The sequence below is a fragment of the Quercus robur genome, chromosome 2 (assembly GCF_932294415.1).
Source record: "Quercus robur chromosome 2, dhQueRobu3.1, whole genome shotgun sequence".
In the NCBI taxonomy this organism is placed as follows: Eukaryota; Viridiplantae; Streptophyta; class Magnoliopsida; order Fagales; family Fagaceae; genus Quercus; species Quercus robur.
In genome coordinates, this window is record NC_065535.1 from 54,430,125 (window position 1) to 54,457,433 (window position 27,309).

General features: G+C 34.8%; 1 long non-coding RNA gene across 1 annotated transcript; it reads left to right on the forward strand.

The window, feature by feature from the left end:
* The first annotated feature begins 19,880 nt into the window (after nucleotides 1–19,880).
* Nucleotides 19,881–21,528, forward strand: LOC126706809 (uncharacterized). The gene is made up of 2 exons (XR_007648716.1): nucleotides 19,881–20,077; nucleotides 21,250–21,528. It is a non-coding gene; the product is annotated as an uncharacterized LOC126706809 (long non-coding RNA).
* Nucleotides 21,529–27,309: the final 5,781 nt, after the last annotated feature.

Sequence of the window (27,309 nt, forward strand, 5' to 3'; positions counted from 1 at the left end):
AACAATTGAGATATTTACATAATTATATGCAAATTAATTGAAAGATGAATGATTGAGCATTCTGTAATGAGTAAAGATTTTTAGATATCAAATAGCAAAGTACATGCCAAGATAATCTGGTTATAGTACAGTTAAAAACATAGATTTAAAATTGAAGACATGTGTGAGAAACATTCACAAGTGTGAAAATAGTGAAACCAAAGTATCAAATTAACATAAATTATGAATGCTTAGACCTTATTTTTAACAATTTATGTCCATAATAAACGACTTTTCACAAAAAATTATGATATTTCCTAGAGTGTGTGTTACTTAACAATGATATGATATTCATAAAAGAGACCATGTAAAAATAAGTAAACAATCAAATTTTAATATATATCTCAAACTAAAATAGAGTGCCAACCACAATTGACAATAAATTATAAAATTAATTTTCAAGATTGTAAATTTCTTATATGTTTTTATTTTTTGTCAAATAAATTATCCAATAAGTCATTTGTAATTTTGTTTTATGTTTTGGGATGTTGATATTGTGTAGAAATAAAACTTGTGTATTTGTTTTACTTATCTTTGTGTTATTTTGTTTTAGATAGCAATGCTAGGATTTGTATAATTTTAAAATTATTGAATAAGTATTAATAAGTGTAATTCATTCTTGATATAAGTGATGAATTCAAAGTAATGTATTTTACATCAAGTAATTTGTTGCATGACTTTCTAAATAGCAAATACATATTGTTTTCTTAAAAAAAAAAAAAAAATCATGTGAAAAATACAGGCCAACCCGACCCGCAACTCGATTGACCTGAACCCCTTTTTTAACCCGCTTAAAATGATCATTTTTTGACCCGCAACCAGTTTGACCCCAACTTGATTGACCCGACCCAAACTCGACTCAACCCACCCGTTTTGCCATGTCTATGCAAAACGACCCCAACAAGTCTCAAATCTTGAAATGTGCAATCTTTCCACTTTTAGTCTTTCGCTAGTAGGCCTTCTCAACCTTGGTTTGCTTAATTGACGTTTCATTAGAAAGTTCGCACCCATGACTTCTATTTTTGGGGTTACAATCATGAAAAAGTGCTTGAGCAGTTTTTGAGCAAAAAATGCACTTCCCTTATTCTCATGATTTTGAATGAACCTTTTGAAATTTCAGCTCATTGAACCGCTCGAATCAAAACTAATGTAATGTTCTTTCCAATGATATCTCATTTGCTCTTATCCCACGCTGTTGACCCAATTTGACCAAAGTCAAGCTATCAATGAACTTTTTCTAACACAGCCAAAAAAAGGGTTAAATGTTGGACTAATTGCTTGATTTTCTGATATCTTACTTGATTCAAAACCAATTTTTGAGTTGTCAAAATTTATTAGATTTCATGCTCTTCAAGTTGGAGTCACATTTACATTAATTGGATTTTAGGATTTTTTTTTTTTCCAAAACTTAATCAAACTTGCTCAATGTTGATTAAGGCAAAGATTCAACATGAGCTTATGAAATTTTTTGATCACTATAATCGGGTGTTTTTAAACCTCAGTCAGACTTGGTTAAATTTGGTCAGTCAAAATTGATATTCCCTCTGGTCCAATTTGTTTGTCTTGTTTGAAAAGTCAAACTTTTTAGGAGAACATCATTTATTGTCTTGTTTGCCTTATAAAAATATATAAGTTTACAAAACTACCCTTAAATAAATTTATCAGCTTTTTAAAAAGAGTTATTCTTAATGAGGCAACTAAAAAGGTGCCCCAATTAAATTGATATATATATTTTTTAATATTAGTTAGTTTTCTTTTCAAATAGTTTTGAAAATAAAGTAGGAGTATAATAGGAACATTGGTAAACTAATAATTTTTATTTTTAGAAACAAGACAATATTTTGGGACATCCCAAAATGGAATAGAGGACAAACAAACTGGGACGGAGGTAGTATTTTTCAATAATTTCCTGGAATTTTCTGAATTCACATCTATTTGGAGAAAATGGGCTTGTTCAATTGGATGTTGAAAATTTGGGCATTGCTAGTAAAGTAGGGGGTTGAATAAACTGATCGCAACCACTTAAGAGAAACAAGTTTTACCTAGATTTTCCTAATCCAATCAGATTTGGTTTTTAGAACAGGAAACCAATAATTGCAGTGTAGTTGCAATTGCAATTTAAGTAGAACTAGTGTGTAATATGTGCATTTGCACGGGTACAATTAAAAATAATTATAATTATACAGTTAAAATTATACCTATTTTTAGAAGAGGTTGAAATCATACATGGTATTCCCTTACAGGATTAAGATTCTCTAAAGTTCTTAAGGTACTCTACCAAATAGATTTCTTTAAACCTTCACTCTTCTTTCAAAAGCTAAAGGTCCAAATTTTGCCATCTTAGCATTCCATTAACAATTTTTAAGAAAAAAAAAAATCAAAAAACCTGATTCACGTTGTGTTCACCCACTGCCCAGAAACAAATGAACAAACTTGATAACCCAATCTTTGGGTTCACTATTGAGCATAAAGTCAAAAGTCAGGAAGTATGGACACTTCATTTAGGATATTATACCCATGTCGTACCTATGTCATATAGGTGTCGTATCGGCCATTTTATGTTATCATTTTTCAGAAATTGCTCGTATCACTGTATCATACTCGTGTACGTACTTGTACCCATGTTCTGTATATGTGCTTCCTAGGTCAAAAGTAAAGCTTTCAAATCCTATAGTAAAGGAAATTTTTGAAGAAAGATAGATATGGCTTGGTCAAACATATAAATATAAAACCATAAAATTCTTCCCCCTGCCCACAAACATATGAACTATTTTCTTTTATTTTTGTTTTGAGGGGAAGGGATGATATATATATTTTTTTCTTTGCAAAACGTTGTCCTTTTAACAACGTTAGTCTTGGTATTTTTGTTTTTTGTTTTGTTTGAGTTATTACTGTTAGGTTTTAAAAGTTTAGAACAACTGACAAACCGTAAGTACAAACTTTTCTAGATATAAATCTTAGAGTTTATAGAATTTATTAGACAATGCTCAAGGTGTTGCAAGTTAGAATACAAGAAAAAGGAAGCTGCAGGTTCAGGAAATTCGAAGCATGCCAGGTTCGATAGATTGAGATGAAAATTCTGTAGATTTTAATTTTGGCCCACTGCTCATTATGCCTAATAAGTGATTAGGGTTTTAGATCTATTTCACATAGTATTTAAATGAAACCCTAAAGCACGTTTTGTAGAGACATTGGAGGTTCTCTTTTGAGATCTAAAAGGTTCCGTACCTTTTCCTTTAAAAGTCACTACCAGAATTCCATCTATACATCTTTGAAACCGGTAGATCTGAAGTTGCTGCAAAAGATCAATAACTGTTGATGATCTAAAGCCTTTAAGGGGGATCACAAAGTCATAAACGTGGGTGTTTGTATGCAATAGATTCAAGATAGAAGAATTTGTGGATTCGGAGCTGCACGTGGTCGTGTGAGTAAGTACTACAAGAGGTAGCAATAGATTTAGGGTTAAATCTATTGTAAAAACTTTCATTCTATCACAATGAATCTTTTTACCCTGTGGATTGTTTAGGTCAAATTCTCTCAAGTTTTTTTACCTTGAAACTGGATAGTTTCATTAGTTTTCTTGGATAATCATATCGTTGTCTTATTTATTTTTCCACACTGCATGATATGATTTATTACTGTTTAACCTATATTTGAATAATAAACTTAAGTATCAACTTGGTTAATTAATTAGGTTAAACAATCTGTGTGTTGGGTCTAAACATAAACAAACAATTACTTTATTATATATATATATATATATATATATATATATATATATATTGTGGGGCCTAAAATTTGGAATCCCGACCCACTTCACATTAATGATCCAAAGCCCAAGCCGAGGAGCCCTACTGCCGAGGAGGTATGAGGAGAACCCCTTGATGGCCCAATAATACAGCCGAGGACAACCTCACGCTCAACGCCTCACAAAACGCCTGAAGAAAAGGACAAACTCAGTACAAGAGCAGTACAAGCTAGAAAGCTGCCAACACCATAACGTGGAGCCCAGCACCTGAAAAACCCATACCCCATACCATGCTATCCAGCTTTTCCCAACCACTCTAACGTGAAGACTGATAGGACGAGTAACTGCCCCAAACAAGGAGAAACTGACACGTAGATGAAGAAGGGAAATCGAATACTAGTATAAAAGGGAAAAAAGGAGGAGAAAAAAAAAAGGAGGAAGAGGCCTCGGGAAAAGAAGGAAGAAAAAGGAGGAATGGTGAGAATGTGATGCTCCTCGGACTAATTCCGAGGAGTCAAACCTTCCAAACTACATTGATACAAGGCTCAGCCATGCAGTCCAAACTCATCTTTGTATGATCGCTCACGAAACCAGGACCAAACCGAAACCCAGCACCCAAAGGCTGGCCTTTCCAAACCCACTCTCTACAAATCATATTGTTCGGGCCCTTTACACACGAGCCCAACGTCAACCTTGGGTCGTTACAAATCGTGTCCCTACAATTGGCGTCGTCTGTGGGAAGGCTTGCGCATTGGCCCAGGTGGCGGTGGAGTTAACTCTCTAGCAAGTAGAGGTTCGCGGGGTTTCCTCCATCTCCGGCGACATGCAGTTGTTGCTCCAACATAAACTTCTGCTAGGGGCTACGCCCTGCAGTGCCAACGGCGTGGGCAGCTCTAGGGGCTTCCGGCCTCAAGCCAACTCTCCCCGCCATGGTCTAGGGGCTGACCTTCGAAAAACAAATAAATACAAAGAAAAATCACAAGTTTTGGACAGAACCAAGGCCTTGCATGGTCCCCGGACTCAAGCCTATGGGGAAACCAAGTACTCAAAAGAAAAATCACAAGTTTTGGACAGAACCAAGGCCTTGCATGGTCCTCGGACTCAAGCCTATGGGGAAACCAAGTACTCAAAAGAAAAACTATAAGTTTTGGACAGAACCAAGGCCTTGCATGGTCCTCGGACTCAAGCCTATTGGGAAACCAAGTACTCAAAAGAAAAACGACAAGTTTTGGACAGAACCAAGGCCTTGCATGGTCCTCGGACTCAAGCCTATGGGGAAACCAAGTACTCAAAAGAAAAACGACAAGTTTTGGACAGAACCAAGGCCTTGCATGGTCCTCGGACTCAAGCCTATGGGGAAACCAAGTACTCAAAAGAAAAACGACAAGTTTTGGATAGAACCAAGGCCTTGCATGGTCCTCGGACTCAAGCCTATGGGGAAACCAAGTACTCAAAAGAAAAACTATAAGTTTTGGACAGAACCAAGGCCTTGCATGGTCCTCGGACTCAAGCCTATGGGGAAACCAAGTACTCAAAAGAAAAACGACAAGTTTTGGACAGAACCAAGGCCTTGCATGGTCCTCGGACTCAAGCCTATGGGGAAACCAAGTACTCAAAAGAAAAATCACAAGTTTTGGACAGAACCAAGGCCTTGCATGGTCCTCGGACTCAAGCCTATGGGGAAACCAAGTACTCAAAAGAAAAATCACAAGTTTTGGACAGAACTAAGGCCTTGCATGGTCCTCGGACTCAAGTCTATGGGGAAACCAAGTACTCAAAAGAAAAATCACAAGTTTTGGACAGAACCAAGGCCTTGCATAGTCCTCGGACTCAAGCCTATGGGGAAACCAAGTACTCAAAAGAAAAACTATAAGTTTTGGACAAAACCAAGGCCTTGCATGGTCCTCGGACTCAAGCCTATGGGGAAACCAAGTACTCAAAAGAAAAACGACAAGTTTTGGACAGAACCAAGGTCTTGCATGGTCCTCGGACTCAAGCCTATGGGGAAACCAACTACTTAAAAGAAAAACTACGTTACATGGACCTTAGAATCTATCCGAGGAGAACTCTCCATTAACAATTGGGTTAATCCCTAAACTGCATGGATTCCTAAGTCTGCTCTCGGATCCTCAGTACCAAAGGGATTGATGCAATATAGAGCAATATGTTACCAAAAACACAATCGGAGTCCCTTACTGCTCGGTCACCCCCTCGGATGAATTATTTAGAGTTTATCGTTCTCGGACGGTCTCCTCGCACGTATTATGGAATATTCAGCTGTTATCTCGGTTAGTTTCCTAAGTTTAATTTACTGTGAATTATCGTTATTATGCCTGGTAATGTCGGTAAATTAGAATTGGTCGGATTATGTTTCAAGGTTTCCTGCTCTAAGTATCATTGAAGAAAAACACACATAGAGCACACCCATTCACAAAGTAGTGTTGCAAAAAAGAAAAATATTCAAAACAAGTAAATAAATTCCTCTTTTATTAAGACAAAGAAATAGTACAGCGTACAATGAAAAGCTGGAATCGGCTTATATTAAAGCTAACTACATAATCGAAAAGAAAGATACAGGAGAATAAGGAGAAAGCCGAGGAAGTGGTACAGAGGAGAGGTTGGCTGCTGTTTCAAGACGTTGTTCAAGGAAAACCATTCCTCAACACTTTTACATGCCTATAACTCAGGCAGCCAAAGAACCCAACGTGGGGCCTGCACCATTGAAGAAAAGGTGCAGAGAGCCCGGTTTCGAGCTAGCGCAGTTGAAGAAAAGGTGCAGAGAACCCAACTTGAGGCCCGCACCGTTGAAGAAAAGGTGCCGGGAACCGGAAGTTGAGGAGCCTCCACAAAAATTTGCCTGCGACAAGGCAGACGGCGCTGATGGGGGAAAACCTTTCTCCTGACACACCAAAAATCTGGTGTGACTAGAACCTGCTTCGGATTTTGACAGAAAGAGGGGAGGGTACCGTTCCCACCATATCCAAGCGGGAGGACACCTTAAATCTGTGCCTCCCCTGCCCAGACCACATCACTTTAAGTCTTGGAAAGGTCCGGTGCCTCTGTGGCGGGTGAAGTTCCTCCACCTCCACCCAAGCCTCAAACATATTGCACTAAGGGAGGACGACACTGGATGTGGGAACCGGTTATGGATCAAAGGTTATGATTCTAAAGAGAGCAGAAGGGTTTACATGCCAGGAGAACAACCACCTGTCCTACTTATATAAAGGGTAAAGATGTGTCATTTAATTTAATTTGAGCAGATTCCCAAGAAACGCTACAGACAAGGCAGCTCTGGCACAATTTCCAACACCATCCTCCACCACAAGATTTAAAGGTCCTCGTGAAGGCGCGCGCCTCGAATACTGAAATGACAAAGGGCACTGCACAGATGAAGAATAAAGCAATGCCTCTTAATTCGGCACATCTCCCATGCAAATGGAAGGACACAAGCAGCAGTAAGGCACGGAACTTGAACAAGCCACGAGGTGGGCTCAGCATCACCAAAACCCTCCTTCCCAACTAAAAAGTCGGGAAGCAGGATTTCGAGGGGCTATTGTGGGGCCTAAAATTTGGAATCCCGGCTCACTTCACATTAATGGTCCAAAGTCCAAGCCGAGGAGCCCTACTGCCGAGGAGGTATGAGGAGAACCCCTTGATGGCCCAATAATACAGCCGAGGACAACCTCACGCTCAACGCCTCACAAAACGCCTGAAGAAAAGGATAAACTCAGTACAAGAGCAGTACAAGCTAGAAAGCTGCCAACACCATAACATGGAGCCCAGCACCTGACAAACCCATACCCCATACCATGCTATCCAGATTTTCCCAACCACTCTGACGTGAAGACTGATAGGACGAGTAACTGCCCCAAACAAGGAGAAACTGACACGTAGATGAAGAAGGGAAATCGAATACTAGTATAAAAGGGAAAAAAGGAGGAGAAAAAAAAAAGGAGGAAGAGGCCCCGGGAAAAGAAGGAAGAAAAAGGAAGAATGGTGAGAATGTGATGCTCCTCGAACTAATTCCGAGGAGTCAAACCTTCCAAACTACATTGATGCAAGGCTCAGCCATGCAGTCCAAACTCATCTTTGTATGATCGCTCACGAAACCGGGACCAAACCGAAACCCAGCGCCCAAAGGTAGGCCTTTCCAAACCCACTCTCTACAAATCATATTGTTCGGGCCCTTTACACACGAGCCCAACGTCAACCTTGGGTCGTTAAAAATCGTGTCCCTACATATATATATATATATATATATATATATATATATATATAATTTATAATTTAATTGGAGTTAGATTCTTCGGTTTTTGCAACTAATAATTCACTTGCCACCAAAAAAAAAAATTTTGGATGCACATGTGGTGCAAAATTGGACTCCAATTTAAATCCATTTGGATTTGGACTTTTCAATTTTTATACTCAATAATTCTCTTGACATAAAAATTAAAAATAAAATAGTTCAAAATTGAACTCCAATTGAAATTTAATTTAGATTCTAATTTGATTTTCTTTGAACTTTGGTTATTAATATATAATATATAGATTTTGGCTGCAACACAAAACGTGTATTATATATATATATATATATATATTAAATTTTATATTATATATAGAGGTGTATCTTAGGAATTTTGATCTCCTCCACATTTAAAAAATAAAACCAAACTAATAAAAAGAAACCAATTAAAAAAAAAAAAAAAAACTCAAAAGCCTAACGTTTCAATTATTTGTGTGTGTGTCTCTCTCCCCCAAAAATACTACCGCTACTCCTCTCAAAAACCGATTGATGCAGCTTGGTCTAAAAGACCAAACCACACAGAACACAACCCTAATTGCTAAGGGTAAACATTACTTTTTTAAGCATACTACATCATATTATTATTTATCTGGAAAATTAGGGGAGAATATTAGGATGTTTTTACATGGTGGAGTGGAATTTTAAGTAACATGACACACACTCTCCTTCGATTTATGAAAATTTAATTTAATCCATGAAACCATCTCCATTTCAAAGCAATTGGAGGAGATTTGGACCCAAAGACTAAGAACTTTCAAGGTGTAGTAGATGAGGTTTGAGAGATGTAAACTGTTGTTATTGAGAGGTGAAGAGGTAGAATAGTGAGGTGACGAATTAGAGTTTATAGTTGACGGGTCCATTTGGATGGGCTTAACAGATCAGGGTAAGTGGACGGGTTCGGTATGAATGGGCCGGGGTGGACGGACCAACAGGCCATGTGGCACTAATTGATGATTACGTGGTCTCCAAGGAATCTTAAATGGAAAACGACTTGCGTCTCATGAATAACCCTAGCCCATGGAATCCCAACATGAATAGAATTCTAATATAAAAAGGATTCTGGAAAATACTCCCATTAATGAGGATCTTCCCTATATGGAAAAAACTTGTTGCACAAACATAGGAGTGTGATTTTACACTACTATAAAAGCCCAAATACCCTCACTAACCAAGGTACGCATAATTGACCCCTCTCTAGCACTCTAGAGTTGTGAGAATAGTTCTAACTTGACGTTCGGAGGGTATTTGGCCGGCACCATACCGGTGCTCTCTGTTAGGTCTTCTCTTTTTGTTGTGCAGGTCTTGCTTCAAGTGTGCGAGGACTGTGTGGCTCACTGGTGATTTTTCGGCATCATCAAGAGGAAAGAATGGACCACTTGAAATAATAGAAATCATAAGTTCAATTCATCATGATTCCAACCTAGAAAACTATAGGTAGCTTAATCTTAACAACTATAGATAGATATCATGAATTGATCCCATGATTTCAAAACATCAATATATTGTCAAATTGCTTCAATGGTGCAGTAATTTTTGAATTGTTTTTCAAAAAGGATTTTTATTTTTTATTTTTTACTTACTTACTAAACGTCAAGGCAACAGATTAAAAATTATCACTTGCCACTTGGACCCACTAAAAGAAGAAAAATAATTTTGCTCAAAAAAAAAAAAAAGAAGAAAAATAATTTCTCCAAATCAAACTTATTATTAAATAATAGGTGTTTAAAAAATAATTAAAAAAAAAACTTAGCCACTTGTCATTGATATAAACCTATAATAAAATAATAATATTATTATCAACAAAATGACAAATACATGTGCCGGTAGAGCTATTTGAATATTTAAACTTCAACAAATAAAACTTACCATAGAAAACTGGAACTCAATCTCAAAAGGTCTAAGTACCCTCCTTGCTCATTTTCGGTTAGAGATATATTACCCCGTAGAGCGTAGGCCCAAACTTATTTTCACTTTGTATACAAATCAAGTCTCTTATTTGTACTAAAAATCTATTAGTATACTATATATACACACACACTCGTATTAGGGTTTATTGTAACATAAGATTTGTACAACACTCTTATATAATAATAATAATAAAAAAAGAATATCTAACCCTTAAGGGTTTCCTCTATGGACATAGACGTTAAGCTGAACCATGCAACTTTCATGTTCAACTATTCTATATTTATGTTTTCGCTTTCACATCTACTCTAGTTTATTTAACATAGTATATCAATACTAATATTTAACATGGTATCAGAGCCACCTTCCAGTGGCCATAGTTTTCTGTTCTTATGATGTGTTTAAGAGTAGTATTTGTTTTCCTTGGTGTTCCTTCACTGCATTTGTTCTTTGGCCTCCCATTGTTGCCATCAAAACTCTCTGATATAGTCATGCCACTATTAGAAGTCGCATCAATATTGCAAGACCACTGTCTTCCACAAACCATCGTCATAGAGCTAAACTTAATTAAAGGAATTTCTCTCAAGTTTATCCAACCTCAAGGTTTCATCAAACTTCCACCTTGAGTTTGAGGGGGAGTGTTAGAGATATATTAGCCCATTAACATAGGCTCAAGCCTAATTTTACTTTGTGTATAGGGCAAGTCTCCTACTTGTACTAGAAGTCTATTAGTTTAGAATTTAGTTTACTATATATACCCATCTTAGGGTTTATTGTAACATAGGTTTAGCTCTTAAGGGTTTCCTCCGTGGACGTAGGCCGTAGGCTAAACTACATAACTCTCATGCTCTTGTATTCTATATTTTATATTTTTGCTTCCACATTTACTCTAGCATATTCAACATAATATATCAATGCTAATATTTAACATTCTCATTCTCATTCTAATTGACACGAGTTTACATTATAATTCAGGACATCATCAAGCATCTATTTTAGGTTTGATGGGGATGTTAGTATTATGCATTATGCTAATATCCTTGATTGACTAAATCAATGAATAGTAATTGTCTTTGACTTTGGTCCAACTAAGGGATTCTCCTAAGTCAACCTTAGTTACTATACAGTCTATACATACCATTCTTAGAGTATTCGCATTAGTCTATCTAAAATTGTTTGTCTATTTTAACATAAGAACCTACTTTTTATATTTTATACAATCAAATTTCAAAAACACTTGCATCAGATTATCTATTCTAAAATTTATTTCAATATAATATAACATTTTCATTATTTTTAATTACTCTTTCAACCCTCTCTCTCCACCTCTCTCTTGTAGCGGTCACAACCACCACCATCACTACAATCACCACCAGACACATAGCACTATATCAGACATGCTGAAACGAAACCCAAACCATGGCTTACACCCACAACAACACAAACAAAAAATCCAAGGAAATCTCAAACCAAACCCACCATACTAATTCAAATTTTTGATTAACAGAGCCCAAACATATTTGAAATCAAAATCCAAACCAAGCAAGCGCAAGCAACATCAAATCTTAACAACCAAATCTAAATCCCCAAATCCAAAGATTAAACAAAGAGAATCTAAATCCCCAAACTCATGTATCAAATAAAGAGAAAATAGAAGAAGAATGTCAATAAACTATTGTCGTAAACCACCGTGGTTGTGGTTGCTTGGTCTCAGTTGTGACTAAACTCGGTGCAAAGCAAACAAAGAGAGCAAGATTGAATGAAAGTGGATGAGATTGGAGACACTTTGCACGAGTGTTAGTGAGAAAGGATCACCCATGAAAGCTCTGAGAGAGGGAGATAAAGAGAAAGAGCGAGAGAGTGAGAGGGAGAGAGAAATTATAAATAAAAAATATTTATTTACATAAATATAGTAACTGTGTATACAGTTACTATAGCAAATATATACAGTTATTATAGCAAATATGTAAATATACACATTTATACACCCACTAATGTAGGTAGTTTTTGGAAAAAAAATGTGTAAATTTAAGCAATTTTGTTTTATAAATATAGACTGGTGTAAATGCTCCAAGAGTTCAATTTAAAAGAATAATTTTGAATAGCATAGATGCAACCACTAAGCATTCTTATCAAGAATGCTAAAAATGCTAAAAGCCAAATTTAACCACCAACACACAAAAATACCCACTACATCAAAGCTTTCAAATGCCAAAAATTTTGACACTTAGCTACAGTGAGCTGTTATCTATAACAGCTCTCTGTAGCAGTAATGTTAAACTATAAATTATTTTTTTATTCCAACGGTCTCTTTTTTTCTCTCTCTCTTCTCTCTCCTCTCTCACTTCCCTCTTTTCTCTTTCTTGTGGCTTCTGTTTCTCTCTATTTCACAGCTTAAGCTCCTCCCCTCCAAGGTTGAACCTCCATGGACAATCTCCACAAGCATGCCAACACTCACCACCACCTTCACTATGGGAATCTGAAGGCCGAACTCTCTCTTCTCTCAAGTTCTTTCTATTTTCCTTCTTGTTCTTTTTTTTTTTTTTTCTTGGCTCTCTATTTGATCAATGGGTTTGGGAATTGAAAAATGAGATTTTTTATTTTATTTTTTTATTGGGGTTTGGTTGTTAAGGTTTGAAAATAAGGTATTTTAGTTTGGATTTGTGTTTGATTTCAAAATGGGTTTGAGTTTGCGATTTGATTTTGGGTTTGTTTTTGTTTGTGATTTTGGTGGTTGAAGGTTGAGGTTATGGGTGGTGGTGGCTATGGTAGTGGGTGTGGGCAGAAGCATGGTCGGGTTTTGTAGTGGATTTTGGTGGGCAGTAACAGTGGGTTGGGTATCAGTGGGTTTGGCAATGAGTTTTGGTGGTGGTTGTGGCAGTGGGTATGGGCGGTGGTGGTTGGTGGCAGTGGGTTGGGTTGGGTTTTACAGTGAGTTTTAGTTTGTTTCACAGTGGGTTTTGGTGGATTTTGTTGTGTTTTGCAGTAGGTTTTGGTGCGTAGTGGCAATGGGTTGGGTTTCTGATGGTGGTGGCAGTTTGGGTTTTTTTATGATGGCAGTGGCTGGCGGTGGCCGTGAGTGGTGGCTTGGGTGTTTTTGCTTGGGAGAAGAGATACACAAAGAAACAGAGAGGAAGAGATGCAGAGAATAAAAAATAATTAAAAAGGAATAAAGAAATTATATTTTAATGAAGTGGTGAACAATATAAAACCTTTGATGTTAGGTGTATTATAAAGTTGGATGTTAAAATAGATAAAGTAGTATTTTGAGATGCTAAATGCTATATTTTTTAGCATTCTTGATGTGAATACTCTAAGAGCATTCCCATTGAGGATGCTAAAAGTGGTATATGCTAAATTTTAGCATCAAAACACACAAAAAGCCACTCCATCAAAGATTTCAAATGGAAAAATTTTTGACATACTGCTACAGTGAGCTTGTATCAATACAAGCTCATTGTAGCTCGATTGTTAAAAAAAAAAAAAAAAAAAATCATTTTATATTCCCAAACGGCTCTTTTTTTTTTTTTTTTTTTAATTTCTGTCTCTGTTTCCTCTCTCTCTCACTTCTCTCTTCTGTGGTTCATCATCTCTGCCCGTCGCCGATCTTTGCTTGTCGTCGTTGATCTCTGCCTCTTCATCCTCGATCTATCCTTGTCGTCGTCGATCTTTGCCTCTTTGTCACTGATCTATCTCCGATTTGCCTTCTAATCTCCGTGGTGGACCGTAGTCTTCGAATCTCCATGGAGGTGGATCGTGGACCGTTCTCTCTCCTTTTTCTGGGTTTCGGTGGTTCAAGCTTTAGGTAATCGTGGTTCGTGGGTCACAGTGTTTCTGTGTGTCACTTTGATTCTATGGGTAATGGTGTTTTAGAGTAGGTGATATGGGTTGATTTGGTGGCTATGGGTTGTGGTTGGGTTTTTGGTGGTGGTTGTTGTTGTTGGTAAGGGTGGCTGCATTAGATCATATCAGGGTTGGGGTGGGTTGTGGCTGGGTTCGGGTAGGTCGTTTGGGTGATTGGGGTGGGTTGTTGTTGGGGTTTTGTAGGTGGTGGTTGGTTGTGGGTTTGTGGAGATGGTGAATGGTGGGTTGACTGTGAGGGTGATCAAACGAAGAGAGAGAGTAACAGAAAGGGGAGAGAGAAAAAAAAAAAAAAAAAGCTTTTAGGTGGTGGTTGGCAGTGGCTAGCCTTGGGTGTGGGTTGTGCCGTGGGTTGAGAAAGATGGAGAGACAATGGGAGAGACAGACAGAGGGAGAGTGAGAAATAATTAAAAAAAATGAATAAAAAAAATTAAAGAAAGAATATTTAAATGAAGTTGTAAAAAAAATAGATTGTTTGATGTTTGGTATATTGTAAAATGAGGTGTTATAATTGTAAAAGTAGTGTTTTGAGATTCTAAATGCTAAATTTTTTATAATTGTTGATGGGAATGCTCTAAGACAATTACACAAATTGGTTACATATTTTCTGAATAAAGAATTGCAACCACGTAATTCTCCTTATTTTTATTATCGACAAGTCCAAAAGGTTTATTATTTTTCTTTTCAATCAATTCAAGAAGATTCTTGTGGATTCCACGATTTGTCTAATTCACACAGGCAACAGAGGCCGTATATAGTACTGGTTCATGAATGGTTGTCATAGACTAGGGTATTGCACTCAGAAGACAAAAATAATCTTGTCATATCTTGGTCTTCTTGAGACTCAAGGTATTGATTGAGACTCACTCTCCCTCTCCTAGTTCTTCTTCTCTACTCCACTCTTACGACCTCCACCAAGAGCCTCCTCCCCACCGTGTGGACATCTTATTTTGTAACCCGCATTTAACCTCACATGGAGGGTAAAAGAGTAATTTCACATTGGAAATAGGAATCTTAATTGTGTCCACTAGATCCTTAATTTCATTTCATCAAAATAATCTTGACATTGTAAGGTTCATATTAACTGGTCATAAGCCTTAATTGAACCATTAAATTGAAAGTTATCATCAAATCAAATTTTAATTATTGAGATACACTATCACAAATTGAGCCTGACTATATGTGATTATGAACAATTGATTCCAATTAATAATAATTATAATCAATTTGAAATTATTGACGTGTCATAATTTGATTAGCTAGGACTGCATCTTATGGTATGGTTGCACACATTTAACTAATTAGATAATCAAACATTAATTATTTAATGAGTAATTTGTGTAATTATATTTTTAATTGGTGTAAATTTGGAATTGATTAATTCTGAAATGGAAGTAATTGGAACCTATTAATGTTAATTGGAAATTAATTTAGGGTCTATTAATGTTAATTATGCTGAAACTATTTTCCAACAAATGACCTCTGCTCACTATTTCATTGATATCTCTCATAATATTTTGAATTTATGAGTGAGATTAATTTTTCCAAAAAGTAGACATCTGGGGCTTCAATTTGAGCAAAAGAGTGATGCAATTCCAATCAAAATTGAGAAATATATGATTTTTTGAAGTTAGCTCTGAAAACTGTTACAAGTGCTACAAGAAAAACCGATGTTTTAGATATTTTGCTTGCTCATTACTCCCACCAACCTCCAAATTTAATGCACCAACTTTCTCTAAATACTAAAATAGGGTCTAGGTTCATGATTCTCTTTGATCCTTTGTTAACTCTCATTAAATGTCTTCCATTCATATTTTCTTCACCATTACTATATAAACCTCCATCTCCTCCATTACAAAGACACAAAAACACCATCTCTTCATCCCTGCCCCGTATGGTGGAGGAGGAGGCTCTTGGTGGAGGTTCTAAGAGTGGAGTAGAGAAGAAGGATTGGGAGTGGGAGAGGGAAAGTGAGTCTCAATCAATACCTTGAGTCTCGGAAAGACCAAGGTATTGCCCACAACTATTACAATTTTTTTTAATAAAACATGTTTCATTAATAAAATTATACTTGAAATTACAAATAAATTTATCTCATCAAATCAAACTAATTTTAAGCAAAAACTGAATAATATTATCCAAGAGTTTTACAAGGCAATATCACAATAAAATCAAGAATCTCTTAGTATAAAATCAATAATTCAATAGTATATAAATTTGTTTCTAATAAAGAAAAAAGAGAACATTACAATTGGTACCTTATTTCCAACCTTGTTAGAGAGAAAAAAGAGACAAAGAACCCCGTTTGGTAGGATAAAATAAATTGATTATATGCTTGTTTAAATAGTAGGGTTTTAAAGTGTGAAAAATTTACAATTTAACTCATATCAGCGCAAGGTCGGGTGGGGATGGGGCTGGGTGGGATGGGTCTGAAAAGTCAAAACCCATCCCCGCTTTGCCTCGTGGTGCAGAGCTAAAATCTCGCCCCATCCTGCCCCACCACCTTTGCGTGTGTGTGTGGGGGGGGGGGGGGGGGGGGAACCTACGCGAGGCAAAGCGGGGCGGGGTAAAATTGCCTTCCCTAGATGAGAATTTAAGATTAAAGCATGCTAGTGATTATTTAATTTCTTTGAATATGTTTGAATGTTCATGTGTTCTTGGTTATTCATCACATGTTCATGCATGCTACTAGCTTTGATCTTAAATCCACACCCAAAATTTAAAAAAAAAAAAAATGTTAGTTTCATAATTATCTCAAATCCTTGAATCTAGGATATCACCATTCACATACATTCATTTGAATTTATTTTTCAATAGAAATGTCATGATTAATAAATGGAATTAGAGTTTATCACATGCACACACATTAAATTCAAACATGCAAATTGATTGATAACATATTGGATAATATAATATAAATGTTGGCCACTGTAGTCTAGAAGACCGGTTTCACTGGGTGAGTGTCTAACACATTCCTATCTTGTAATGTAGTTTCCGAGTTTAGATCAAGGGTTAATAGATCAAGTACTTATCCATATAATTTTCAATCTCAAGATTGTAACTAAGAAATAAAGTCATGTATTTTATCTTAGATTGTATCTAGGACCAAACCCATATAATTTTCTATGATCAATGCACATTCATTTGCAAATCAATAAAATGAGGAATTTTTCAATTTTGGTTTTCTTATTTGTTTCAATAATTAAGCGGCAAGTCTATTGTAAAACCTTTAATCTAAAGGGAAGAATACAATCAGTCGAATTTCCATTTTGAGAGGTAATAACACGACTCCACCTCCATTCAAGTGGGTTTAGTCCAATTCCCAAACGGGCCGTGGGTGCGGTCTCTCACACAACTCGAATGGGAATTCCACCATATATAGTTGAAAATGCTAACCTAAATAGATAGGAAAACCGCTGAAGCATTGTCTTTGCAATGCAACCAAGGTTTGAAAGGAAGTAGTTGGTCTTCTAAATATATTTTGGATGGGCCAAGAAACTCAAACATATCATAGTTCACATGGGCTTCTGAATATGATGCTACCTCATTGTTACAATCGATTGAAAATTGATCCTTTTCCTTTCCTGCCCAAGGGTGAAAGATAGTAATTAAGATTCAGGAGTGAATTCTTTAACGAAGTTGAGATTTGAGCATGCTTGAGATGGCCATTTTTATTATCGTAGAACAAGATGATTGAAACATATTTATTTATTTATTTTACTCTTAGATAGAATTCTATTTTAACATAATCTAACTGTATATGTATGTGAAGCTTTTTTTTGGAGATTTGAACCATGTCCCTTACCTCTCACCTTACAAGAACTTAAACTTGTGGAGTAACCATCAAGACAAGGGTGCGTGGTGATAATTAGAACATATTTATTGCCTAATTGGGTAAACAACTACTAACCAAAGAGGCTGAATTTGTGGGTTTTTGGGTGAGATTGAGTTGGTAAAGATGGCTTGATGGTTTCTTTTGAAAAGATACGAATTTCCATGTTTAATTTTGTGGAAAAGGCAAGACATTGAATTGTTTTCTTATGGCTTTATGTTTCTAATTTCTAAAGATAACTAGATTTTATAGGAATTTGAATGTAGTGATATTTGTGGAAGAAGGGACGGAGCCAAAAAAAAAAAAAAACTTCTTGCAAGGGGCCAACCTTTAGGACCTGGATGAAATTGTATAAAACCCAATTTACACATGCTTGTATATATAGTTATGTATGTATTTGCTATTTGCTTAAAAATCTGTACTTTGCGAGAAAGAACTAAACTAAAATTAGAGAAAAATTCAATCTAATTCCCCTTCTTGGATTTTTTTAAATATCATAAGTTTTATGTAGATACAATCTTGCATATAAAATTGAATAAGTCATATTATATAGTACTCGAAATATTTATAAATTTTAGATAAAAAATTGAATTTAAATCAAGTATTTATATGGTATATGTAATGTATTTTACAATTTTTAACTTGTTATGATATCATTTTTGTTTTGTTTATAATTTTATTTCTAAAAAATAATTTTATTTACCACTCACAATACTAACAAATTTGTGGAATACACTAAATAATTAATATATAAAAAAATTACTTGACCCACAAGTAACAAAGCAATACACCAAATGAAGAATTATTCTGGAAAAATATCATTATAATTAAAAAAAAAAAAAAAAAACCTCTAAAAGAAACTTGATTTTCTTTGTGACTAATATCTTACGTGACTTTGTACTCTTTCCAATCCCAAGAATCAACAAAATACTATAAGATAAGAAAAATAACAATAAATAGAAGAAAACAATATTTGAATACTCAAGAAAATTATATATATATATAAAAAACTAAGCATATTAAACATATTTCAAAGTGCTTTGTTGGAACTAAGATGACAAAACCTAAAACTCTTTAGACAATCATTCATTAGTATATTTTAACAAATATTTTTATTATTTGATAGTTACAATGGAGAGGAGGGATTTGAACCTTAAATGTTTTCAATAGAAACATTAGGAGGTGCTAATCAGTTGAATTATAAGGTTCTTGATTATATTTATCTTATATATTAATGACATTATAAAATTGAATAAACTTATTTTACAATAAATAAATATAATTTTAAGAGCCCTAAGATAAAATTGCCTAACTTTTCATAGTCACACATATAGTTAAAATATCAAGTTCTTATACTTTAAATTATACATAAAACATATTTTTATGTATCTTCCAATGAATGGTATCTTTTTATATATATATATATATATATATATATATATAAGGATAGAATAGTATCATATCAATATAAAAGTTAGCATTTTTTTTATAGAGTTTCAATTAATGGTGTTCACTTTTGATTATGGTGCTTATTATCATCAAACCATGACACCAATCGATTTTTTGGTGTAGTTGGAGATTGAACACTAGATTTCTTATTCAACCATCAGAGACTTTATCAATTGAGTGAACTGAAATAAAAAAAAAAAAAAAAAAAGTTAGCACTCTTGTTAAGAATAAAAAGAATTTTGTAATCTGGTAAGATTTTCAAAATAGAGATTAAATTCAATAAGGATGTGGTGTGAAATCTAAGTTTTACCTCTCCAATCCCAACATGTCACATCATCATATTACATATTAAAAAATAGGTACAACTATACTCAATCAATTTTAATACCTATTTGAAATCTAACTTAATTTTGAGTTTATTAAGATGTTATTATGTGTGGTAGGATTTATTGAGTTTTAAGTAAAAAAGTTAATGTGACAATCTCTTATTAGATAGTGTAAAATATGGGTTTTACACCTAGTCCTTATTGAATTCGGAATCAACAGAATATTATTTCATTATGGGTCATTCTATGGTACCAGGGGGGGTATGGTACCCACTTATAATTTTCAACTGTTGATTTCATTTGTTTTAATCCTAGTCGTTTATTTAATTTTAATGAAAACCTGTTACTGGTCAAGCATGTTCTATATATAAAAAAAAAAAAAAAAAAAAAAATACACGTCTCTGCATCTCTCGGGTTCTTTCTCTCTCGCTCTCGTTCTTCAATCTCTCGAGTTCTTGCTCTCTCTCTTGTGTTGTGTGTGATGGGTGAATCTCTTTTGGCATCCCATAACTTTACTCAGTGGTGTGATGGGTGAATTTCTTTTGGCATCCTACAGATTTATTGAGTGGTGAAGGCTTCTCAAAAAAATCAAAATCACTTTAACATAGTTGAAGGTAAGTATCAAAACGACAAAATCCTAACTCATGCAAGCTGTAAAATATGTTTTGTTTCCCCAAATTGTTTGTTAGTTTTTTGGATGTTGTTTTGCTTGACTAGTTATATAAGAATAGATGTTATGCTTAAAGATTATTAAATCTTGGAACATTCAAAATAGAATTAGGCCCTATCAAATATGCTATCTGTGTTTATAGTTAGGAATATTTTGGAGTTGTATTGTTTGGCTTATAAATTTTTAAGTTAGCAATCTTAGTTAGGTGGTCTTTGAAGGACTCTGTGTGTACTAAAGTGGCTGTGTTGGGCCGGTTGTTCTGTTTGTAATTTGTTTGCTCTTCAATATAATGTCTGAATTATCCAAAAAAAAAAAAAAAAAATTAGAAGTACAGCTTATGCACTGGATCATGTGGAACAATGTTTATCTGCTTTCATTTACTACTTTCTATTTCAAATGATTATTGTTGATTGCACATCACTACTCTCTCTATTTTATATGTTCGAATATGCTATAAGCCTATAATTGGGGAATTTATCCCTCTATGGTGCTTGTTGATTCTTAGCTAGTTTGCGGGGTTAATGATCTATTGTTTTTTTCGTCAGTAGTTTCTACTTTGAGTTTGTATCGACACTCCCCTGTTATTGTGTAGGGGTTTATTTTGCTTTTAGGTTGGCCTTTGTGATTTAGAGGCTAATGGTTTGTTTGTTTCATTTGTAAGGTCTGATGGCCTAGACTTTGTAAAGTTTAAAAGTGATGTTTTATCAATTAAATTGGAAAAAAAAAAGGCCTAAAGCTTTCAAAATACATTCTACAAGTATTGATTTTGAACCCAGACCATCATGAGCCATCACTACTAATATTAATACCTTACCACTAAATGTTATCATGTATTAGCATTCACTAGATGTTATTCCACTTGAGTGTGATATGATTATAACATAAAATACCAAATAGTTAGACAAATAGTGAATTCTATAAGTTTCTTTTCGTGAAAAAAGCTACCACAAAGTATTGAAAGCTAATGGAATGTAATCTAAGATAGCTTGATGGATGAATCTAAGATAGTGGGTATGGGGTATGGTATCCACCCAAATCTTAGCCATATATTTTTATTGTTTCAATCTTGACCATTTATTGATTTCTAATACAATTTCTACACATGTATATGGACAGTGCAGTCATTCATCAGGCAAAGTTGAAACGTTCAAGGACAAGGTAGACGCCATCCATCGACAAGATATTTGCGGACTTGGTTGTTAGGCATATACAACTTGTGAAAGAGAAAATTACTTTTAGTTGTTATAAAGTATTAGTTGTTGGAAAAATGGAGCTACAACGTGAGGATGGAACCTTTGGCGAAAAAATAGTTGCAGAAATATTGAATGTAATTGTTAAATATTGATAACATTGCATTTTGGCAAACTTTGAAATCTAAAATTATTTTGAAATGTAGTTATAGCTTGCTGTTGGTTTGGTGTATTTTTGCTTTTGCTTGGTTGCTTCATTTTGTTATTTCCTAACAAAAATATCATTAGCTATTTTTATTAGAATGCATAATTTATTTGCTTCTCAATTTTACACTCTCTTTCCCTTCATATTTGGGATATCAAGTTCTTCAAGAACATGCTCTGATGCCTAAATTTGTTTTATGTTTCAATTTCAAGTTAAAACACACTGAGGCCTAAATTGTTTTAGGTTTAATTTTTTTTTTCTTCTTTAGAGTTCACAGTTACAGCATTGTATGGTCTAAATATATAGCTTCTTTGGAATCATTTAGAGGATCAAATGTTTCCTAACAAATAACGTTTGCTTTGGGTCACCTTTTTTTTCATTGAGAAAATTTAAGACCATGAAGGTATCAAAAAAGCTAAGATGTGTTTGATTAAAATACCTATGAGATGTCAAAAATCACCAAGTGGTCTTGAAAACCTCTAATATGACCAAAATATCTTGACAATTACTAAAAAAATAAAAAATAAATAAATCCAAGATATCACTCTAACATGGCCAAATTGAGTAGTTTGAATGCTATTATGGTAAATTTCAAAATATTTAATATTTTAGTCATTCTAGGTATTTTTTGCGCTACTTTGTTCATTTTCAGTGTTTTTATTTATTTATTAATTTTGAAAGTTTAAAAATGTATTTTAGTCATTTTATAGGTTAATGAAGGTATTTTGGTAATATTTGAAGCATTAGGGTATGTTAGTAATTTTATATATTTTTAGGATTATTTTTTGAAATCCTTAATTTCCAGGGTATTTTTGTTAATTTTCAAGTTTATAACTATTTTGGAAAATTTCTTGTTAACATTTTAATTATTACCAAGATTGTTATGAATCAACAAAAATACAATTATATGTGATGTTAGCATTGCCCAATGTGACGATAAAACTGTGAAATATGAGAAACAAATTATAGAAAATTAGGGTACCACCGAATGTGACAAAAGTACGGTCACATGTGAAACTATTGTGACCCTACTTTTAGGTATTTTTGTTATATATATTCGTTGATTATTTGATAATTTAGTGGGGTTAGGTTGGGTTGGCTATGCCCATATGTAATGTTGGTTCTACTTAAAGTGATGATGGAATTGTCAAATGTGAGTAAAAAAGAAGAGAACCATTGAATAAGACAAAAGTACAGTCACATGTGATGTTGATACTATCCCATGTGACAATAAAACTATCAAATGTGAGAAAAAAATAAGAAACCACCGAATGTGACAAAAGTACAGTCACATATGATGTAGGTACTGCATAATATGAGGATAGAACCGTCAAATGTGAGGAAAAAAAAAAGAGGAAACTACCAAATGTGATAAAAGAACAGTTACATGTGATGTTGGATTTGCACAATGTGAGATTGAAACTGTCAAATGTAAGAAAAAATAAAGGAACTACTGAATGTGACAAAAATACAATCACATGTGATGTTAGAACTGCACAATGTGAGGATGGAACCGTCAAATGTGATAAAAAAAAAAAAAAAAGGAAACCACTGAATGTGACAAAAGAACTATCATATATGATGTTGGAACTGCATAATGTGAGGATGAAACCGTCAAATGTAAGAAAAAATAAAGGAACCACTGAATGTGACAAAAGTACAGTCACATGTGATATTGGAATTGCACAATATGAGGATGAAATCGTCAAATGTGAGAAAAAAAAGTAACAATGTGAGGTTGGAACCGTCAAATGTAAGAAAAAATAAAGGAACTACTGAATGTGACAAAAATATAATCACATGTGATGTTAGAACTGCACAATGTGAGGATGGAACCGTCAAATGTGATAAAAAAAAAAAGAAAAGGAAACCACTGAATGTGACAAAAGAACTATCATATATGATGTTGGAACTGCATAATGTGAGGATGAAACCGTCAAATGTAAGAAAAAATAAAGGAACCACTGAATGTGACAAAAGTACAGTCACATGTGATATTGGAATTGCACAATGTGAGGATGAAATCGTAAAATGTGAGAAAAAAAGTAAGAGAATCACCAAATGTGAGAAAAAACTATCACACGTGATGTTGGAACTGCATAATGTGAGGATGAAATCGTCAAATGTGAGAAAAAAGTAAGGAAACCACTAAATGTGAGAAAAGAACTGTCACTTATGATGTTGGAACTACATAATGTGATGATAGAACCATCAAGTGTAAGAAAAAAGTAAGGGAACCACTCAATGTGACAAAAGAACTGTCATATGTGATGTTGGATCGCACAATGTGAGGATGGAATCATCAAATGTGATAAAAAAAAGAGTAAGGGAACCACCAAATGTGATAAAAAAAACTATCACGTGTGATGTTGAAACTGCACAATGTGAGGATGAAACCGTTAAATATGGGAAAAAAGTAAGGGAACCACATGTGAGAAAAGAACTGTCGCATGTGATGTTGGAACTACACAATGTGAGGATGGAACCATCAAGTGTGAGAAAAAAGTAAGGGAACCACCCAATGTGACAAAAGAACTGTCATATGTGATGTTGGAATTGCACAATGTGAGGATGAAACCGTCAAATGTGAGAAAAAAAAAAAATAAAGGAACCACTAAATGTGAGAAAAAAATTGTCACATGTGATATTGGAACTGCACAACATAAGGATGAAATTATCAAATGTGAGAAAAAAAGTAAGGGAACCACTAAATGTGAGAAAAGAACTATTACATATGATATTGGAACTGTACAATGTGAGATTGGAACCGTTAAGTGTGAGAAGAAAGTAAGTGAACCACCCAATGTGACAAAAGAACTGTCATATGTGATGTTGAAACTGCACAATGTGAGGATGGAACTGTCAAATGTGATAAAAAAAAGTAAAGGAACCACCAAATGTGAGAAAAGAACTGTCACATGTGATGTTGGAACTACACAATATGAGGATGAAACTGTTAAATGTGAGAAAAAAGTAAGGGAACCACCAAATGTAAGAAAAGAACTGTCATATGTGTTATTGAAACTGCACAATGTGAGAATGGAACCGTCAAATATGAGAAAAAAATAACCTGGTATAACAAGTTACTTACTAGTGGGTACCGTACCCCCTTTTTTGGAGATACTGTAGAATTACTCTTCATTATATTATATTATGAAAGTAGTTGAAAATATCTAAATGGAAATAAATCTTATATTATATGAATCTATTTTCTTAATTATATTCTGATTTACTGTTTTTTTTTTTCCATATAATATTATAATTCCAGAAGGAAAGTGTATGATTGGCGGTTTCCTATTGTCCGTCATTGGAGCATATCCACTAGAATCTAATCTTCGTTTCAAATTAATTGTTAAAGTTCCAACTGTATCCATATCCACCCCATTGTTTTATCTCATTACAATAGAAATCCTCATCTACTATTTATTAACTGAAAATAACAAAAGCATACATAAATTACACTTGAGACCATATCTAAGCACTAAGAAATCTGACATGTGAAAGGCAGGTGCAGTCTACATAGGTTCCTGTTACTCCTAGTTAAAAAATACTTACCAAAGATATAGATTGAAATGATGGGTGGAAAGCCGAGCTCTGTAATGTGGGCTTGTAATCCAATGTGGGGAAATGATTGGTTGAAAATGGAAATTGATTCGATCAAAATTTAATGCTTCAATTTGAAATTAAAAACAATATATGGCTCCGTCCTATTATGTAATTATCAAGAGCCCCCCCCCCCCCCCCCCCTCACGTTTAATGCCAAATGGCCAAATGGGGAGTGGGAAATAGTTGTTGGGGTAAAGAGAAAGAGATATAACATTTTTACAACAAAATCATAGGTGGTTAGTTGTTATTGGTTCAAATTTGAAACTAACACTAAGGGTCTGTTTGGATACAGCTGAAAGCTGAAAGCTGAAAACTGAAAATTTTTGTAGCAAAACGTGAATACTGTAGCGCAGCTGAAAATATATAAGGGGCGCATTTTACTGTAGCTCAGCTGAAAAAATCCCTTTTTTTGTTTTTCCTCTTTCTCTGCTATTCACTCCTCACCCTCCAAAGAAGATAGTTCCGCGCCCACCAGAGAATAGAAGACGAGGTCTGACGCTGACGAAGAGCTCAGAAGAGAAATCGACGATGAACGTCACCCAGTCCAACGCCGGCAAAGACAACCTAGTCTTTCATAAACCCATTTCACCATTTTCCCCAATTTCAGTCCTCTCCCACCCATGACAGTGCTCCTTGAAATCCAAAGCTGAATTAGCCTGAGCTCAAAAACCAGAAGCAACCGTGCAGAAACGAATCCCACTTCCCTAAGGTGAGTGTTCTCAATTTTTTTTTCACTATTTTCTATGAAGTCTTGTTAGAATTTCATTTCTTGTTAATGGGTTTCTTTTAATTTGCTGGAATTACTTCATTTGATTTGATAGAGTGCAAGTTCAGTCCTCTCTATTCATTTATTGGAATTTCAATTCTTGTTAATGGGTTCATTTGATTTCTTTTTACAAAGTTTTGATCTTGTTAATGGGTTAATGGGTTTCTTTTAAATCAGATTCTTGCTGAAGTCGGTTCATGTTTATGATCACTCATTGTTTTGAGTGCTGCATGAATGCTGCTGAGTTTGCACTAACTCGTGGGAAGAAGGGATTCTGCAGTGAGTGTTTGAAGCTTGTTCTATGTGCAGAAGAAAACGTGGACCAGAGAAGCTGTTAGGGTGCTTTTGCACCCAAAAATAAAAAGAAAAAAAGAAAAAAAGAAAAAAAAAACTCATAAGCAAAAAAATAAGCAAAAAGAGGATAAATTGGAGAGGTATAAAACTCATCTAGTACTGTTCACGGGCTGTGTGAATAGTACCCATGAACAGTACCAGAGAAGCTATTAGGGTGCTTTTGCACCCAAAAAAAAAGAAGAAGCAAAAACTCATAAGCAAAAAAAAAAGCAAAAAGAGGATAAATTGGAGAGAACATAACATATTGGGTTCGTTCAATGCGTTTTCTGTTTATGCTCTGGAGTTTCATTGTTGAAACTGTGCGCTTTTCATTGTTGGAGTTTACACGCACAGACGGTTTAGCGTTTCAGTGTTTTAATGAAACGGTGCGCATAGATATTCATTTTGCGTTTCAACGTGGAGGAGCAGCGTTTTACTGTAGCTGGGTCCCACGTCTTGGAAAAACGCAAACGCAGAATTGGGTAGAAAACGCCCAATCCAAACATAACCTAAGATTACTTTTTTGCCCTAACAATAACAACTAGTAACAACCTGTCATTTAGGATTTGTTGTAAAAATGTTGTAGACATATCATTTCTCGAGAAAAATAATAGAATATTGCCATTATTTAATCAAAATTAATCTTGGGAGGTTGCTTTGATGAGCACATTTTGGCTCTGTTTGGATTTTTTTTTCATCACTCATCACTCTTCACTCAATTTTCGTCACTTATCACTCATCACTCCTCACTTATCACTTAAAATACCCCAATTTCCAATATCCATCCATTTGGCACACGTTTTCAACTTCTCATCACTCAATTTTTTCTACTTTTTGTGGGACTTATACCTGGGCACCATGTCAAGCATTCATGTTTGCCTACCCGCTTCACACCATTTCCTCCCAAAACCAAAGACTTCAACCTAGGCATTCCTTTTCTTTTTTCCTTCAACCCCCAATACCCACAACAACCACTTCGGTTCTGAGCTTGAAGCACAAACCCACAAAATTCATTAGCATCCTTGAAGCACCCGGAAAATTCACAAACCCACAACAACCAATTCGTTGCCCTAATC